General features: G+C 35.3%; 1 protein-coding gene across 2 annotated transcripts in view; it reads right to left on the bottom strand.

Annotated features, from left to right (window-relative positions):
• The window catches only part of LOC137644112 (gamma-butyrobetaine dioxygenase-like), a 21,552-nt gene extending 18,690 nt beyond the window's left edge, over positions 1-2,862 (bottom strand). For both annotated transcript variants that reach the window (XM_068377075.1, XM_068377076.1), the window contains exon 1: positions 2,717-2,862. The gene's annotated coding sequence lies outside the window, so the exon portion shown is untranslated. The remainder of the gene's footprint in view (positions 1-2,716) is intronic.
• Between the last annotated feature and the right edge of the window lie 2,102 nt (positions 2,863-4,964).

Here is a 4,964-nt window from a genome sequence, read left to right as displayed (position 1 = left end):
GGCCTGGAGAAGAGAGGGCCAATTTAGAAGGGTGTAACTCCTTTACTTCTATGGTTTGGTATCCCTGGAAGATTGAGTTTCGTCATTTCTGTACCACAAAGGATACTGGAAGAAAGTGTTTTCGAAATGAAGTTGAAGGCTCCATGCCATAATTCCCTTAATTTGTTTTGGTTGGTATTCGTTGAAGATTGAAATTTCTTCATTATCGCCATTTTAATCATATCTTCTTCTCTGTGTAATATTACTGGAAGAAAAGTTTTTTTCTGGTAGGCATCAACTGCATGACTTGATCAAATAAATCATAAAACCACTAACGAAATAGAGGGTCTCGTGTTGGAGCTGGTCCACTCATGCGCAGTACTGTTCACAAAGATGACGTGGCAGCGAAGATAAGTTCCAGAGGAGAACTTTTGGGGTTGTGCATGAATAGAAAATAAAGACGAGGAAACCTCTCCGAGGTTATCTAGAGGTCAGGAAGTTAAGGACCGAAGAAGGGCGCCTCGTATATGGACATGTCTGCTCTGGTGCGCAGAGAGAGAGAGAGAGAGAGAGAGAGAGAGAGAGAGAGGGAATGATTTTGGATGTGTCAAAGACTTTTTTTAAGGTCCATCCACGGAGACTCCATTTGCTTCTGGGTAGAGCGAATTAGTTTAAACGTTTAGTTTTTATGATCTTGTCTAACTTATTCTTGAATTCGTTTACCGTATTACTGTTCACTACATCCGCTGGAAGTCTGTTCCGAGAGAGAGAGAGAGAGAGAGAGAGAGAGAGATTTTGGATGTCTCTAAGACTTTTTTTTAAGTCCATCCACGGAGACTCTATTTGCTTCTGGGTAGAGCGAATTAGTTTAAACGTTTAGAGAGCTTTTTTTATGATTTTGTCTAACTTATTCTTGAATTCATTTACCGTGTTACTGTTCTCTACATCCGCTGGAAGTGTTCCATATTTGTTATTTAGTATGTTAAGAAATTACCCCATTGAGTGGTGTTGTATCTTAAATTCCAGTTTGTATCCGTTACCTCTGGACAGAGAGAGAGAGAGAGAGAGAGAGAGAGAGAGAGAGAGAGTAAATGTTGATTTATTAACATTAACACTAAAAAAAATTAGGTAAATGTTGTTTTGTTGACAAAACACCTGGAGAAAACAAGATGCCCGGCACAAATGCTGACATATCAGACGATAGACTATGTGGTGGTATTTAGCACATCCCCGCATTATTTTGCTTATGCTTGCGAAAGTTGCTTCAACATAAGGAACTTGTTTATCAATAATATGGCCTACGACGGTAATGTAACTTTCGATATTTCATTCAGCTGATTGAAAAAAATGATTAAACCAGTTTCAAAACTAAACCAAAATTCATACCAAGAATCTGAAATGAATACAAATGAAACCTATATCAAACTAGTAAATGATCGATGAGATGAATTAACCTAATGAGCATAATCATAGTTTAATAATGTAATATAGAAATCTGGCTCTTTGTTATACCTGTAACCTGACCTTCGCGTGCGCTTTCAAAAGAAAAAAAAGAAAAAAAAAAAGAAAGCGCTTCAAGCGCTTGAAGGTCCCAAGGTTTCTCGCTTGCTTCACAAGAAAGATGACAATGAAGAAACACTAAGATTATTATTATTATTATTATTATTATTATTATTATTATCACCAGCCAAGCTACAACCCTAGTTGGAAAAGCAAGATGTTACAAGCCCAAGGGCTCCAACAGGGAAAAATAGCCCAGTGAGGAAAGGAAATAAGGAAATAAATAAATGATGAGAATAAATTAACAATATATATCATTCTAAAAACAGTAACAACGTCAAAACAGATATGTCCTATATAAACTATTAACACCGTCAAAAACAGATATGTCAAATATAAAGTATAAAAAGATAGTGAGCTTTTGATCATAATGAAAAGCCCGGTACTATTCTATATTATTAGTGTTGTAACCACACCAGCCTCCAACTCTCCTCTCCCCCCAAAATACTAGTAAATACAGGAGTAAACTGATTTTATGTCTGCTTAAACAGGAATGTGAAATCTAAAGCTTACTTGTAACCGATAGGAACAGAGCGCGAAAATTGGAAAGTCAAACAATAGCGCTCGCAAGCTAGATGAAGAGCATTGTATGAATGTATAACAAATCAAGAAAATATTGCTTGTATGTATAAATACATGAATTTTATGTGTTTCACAGTGTTGTGTATTTTCTTTGCACAAGGCTATTGTATGTCCGATAAACAAGAAGGTATGTAACTATATATACATACAATATCACATTTTTAACCATTGAAAGGTAATCTTTCTGAAGTAACGAAATAATAATTACATAATAAAAAAATGTTTATCCCCGTTATTAAAAACCGATTTCCTTTGGTATTTCACCATCCATCGCCCATGAATAAAAAGGAATTCAGAAATCAACTGGTAACCGGAATTAATCAAGACATTTTTAACTAATTATTAAAATGATCACGATTAAAAAATTTTTTTATCAATGTGGTACGATGACACTGCGATTAAATAGAGTACATGAAATACATGCATGAAAATGGAAATTAACATTCAATTTAATATGAATAATGCATCACAGTAATGGCGTTTGCGAATGCACGCTATGCAACAAGAACGAATTCTTAGGACACGTCTTGAGAGAGAGAGAGAGAGAGAGAGAGAGAGAGAGAGAGAGAGAGAGAACACATAACTCCAAATTTACCTTATAGAAGAAATATAACGTTGGTCACTTCACTTCACTAAATATCTTTAACACTGTCTGACCCGAGAATGAATCATGGCTGCCGAAACTGGCATATATATATATGATCAAGGTGAGGTGCCAAACACTATATTTTATTATTCATTTAATGAATTCTATGCATTATCATAAATCTACATTGTTTTCCATCTAACGTAATGCTAATACACATAAGTACGTAACAGTACGTTAAGTAATGAGTGCCTATGAATGATTATGAGTAATTGAAAAGTTTTGATTCTGCATTTTAACTCGCTGGCGGGCCGGGCTGGGGGTGGGGGGTGGGGGTGGGGAGGGGGGGGGGGGCGCTGCATATCTGTGACGTCATGGAAAGTAAGGCCGTCTCACCTGGAGTTGTGAACTGACGAACAGAAAGTACTTCTCGAACATGTGGAAGGAAGACGGCCACAACAACAATGGTGACTCGTTATCTCCAACATTATAAGACTTATGTAACATGGTTGGACATCCTGCAGTATAGATATTTTAAGTAACATTTTGGGTGAACATCCTACAATATAGATATTATAAGTAACATTATGGGTGAACATCCTACAATATAGATGTTATAAGTAATTATTAAACTTTAATGTTAATATTGGAGACAGATTCCAGCCAACAAATCATAAAATAGAAACCAGTTTTTGTATATAAAACGCCTACAAAGTTGCCAAATAATCTTCTGCTCATGAAACAATAATAATTTATTTTTTCAGTCTTGGTAATTAATTTCATAATCAAAATACGATTATTCAAGTCGCAATAGATATGCTAGTACCACTCAATTATTATTATTTTATTTTTTTTTTATTTTATGAAAGGATTCTGCAGAAAGTTTCGAATTGTGGCTTTGCCTTTAATCGAGGCAGTTTTTTTTTTTTTTTTTTTTTTTTTTTTTAAGAAGGAATAAAATGATTCATGCTCACAGCCGATCAATTATGGTTTTAATTACGTTTGCTGAAACTTATTATTATTATTATTATTATTATTATTATTATTATTATTATTATTACTATTGATAGCTAAGCTACAACCTTAGATGAAAAAGCAGATGTTATAAGCCTAAGGGGTCCGACAGAGAAAATACTCCCGTAAGAGAAGAAATAGGGAAAAAAATTAACTATTTGAGAAGCAGCGATTAATGAATATAAAATATCTTAAAGATCGGTGACAACGTTGAAATAGACATGTCATATATAAACTATATATATGAACATAAACTATGTTCAACATGAAAACAATCGCTGCTAAGTATGAAATTCTGAAATTCTAACGATCCAATTGTGTGGTGGCCTGGTGCTTGCCAGACTGGGGTTCGAGCCCTGCTCAAACTTGTTAGCTCCTTTGGTCATTGCAACCTCACCGTCTTTGTGAGCTAAGAATAGGGGGTTTGGGGGAGCCTATAGGTCTAACTGCTGAGTTATAAGCAGCTATTGTCTGGCCCTCCTTGGTCCTAACTTAGGTTGAGAGGGGCTCGAGTGCTGATCATGGGTCAGTCTCTAGGGCATCGTCCTGCTTGCTAGGGCTCTGTCACACTGTCCTTTGCCTCTGCCATTCATGAATGGCCTTTAAACCTTTAGGAAGACCATTCCACAATCTGGTCATAGCTGGGATTGCAAGCCTCGTGATGGAGTATGCATGACTTAGAATTAATTGCATACCCAAGTATACAGTTTTTTTCTGTAACAAATTAAGATGAAATTTAGCAACTGGAGACCAGACAGGAAAAAAAATAATTGAAACAAGGCAGAATGAAAGAATTAAAACACTTCTTCAGAATAGAATGATCGCAAATAATCTTAAATGACACTCAATGAACCGCCTTTTTATGCATTGATATTGTTTCTTTAACTCGATACGACTTTTAAGATTTTAGGCGCGGTTCTTGATAGCAAATTTACTTTTGAGAAGCACATCCAAGCTGTTTCTTCTCCTATTGTAAAAAGAAAAAAAAAAAAAAACTTAGCTTATCAAGAAAGCCTTTTAAGATTTTCGGTTAGTATCAAGACAATGCATAAATGAGAAACTTGTATCGTCTCGTTGACGATCATAAAACCTGTTTATTACTCTTTAGAACCAGTTTTACATATTGGAACGTTCCAAGAATCATTGCATTTTATTATGATAAAAGAAAACAAATTCTTACAGAAGATATCAAGAACTCACAAACAAGGAAAAGATTTCTGAATCCTAAAACGCACTGTCAGTT

This window comes from Palaemon carinicauda, chromosome 7, assembly GCF_036898095.1.
Source record: "Palaemon carinicauda isolate YSFRI2023 chromosome 7, ASM3689809v2, whole genome shotgun sequence".
NCBI lineage: Eukaryota > Metazoa > Arthropoda > Malacostraca > Decapoda > Palaemonidae > Palaemon > Palaemon carinicauda.
Note: the sequence above shows the minus strand (reverse complement) of the source record. Positions and strands in the feature narration are given on the sequence as shown.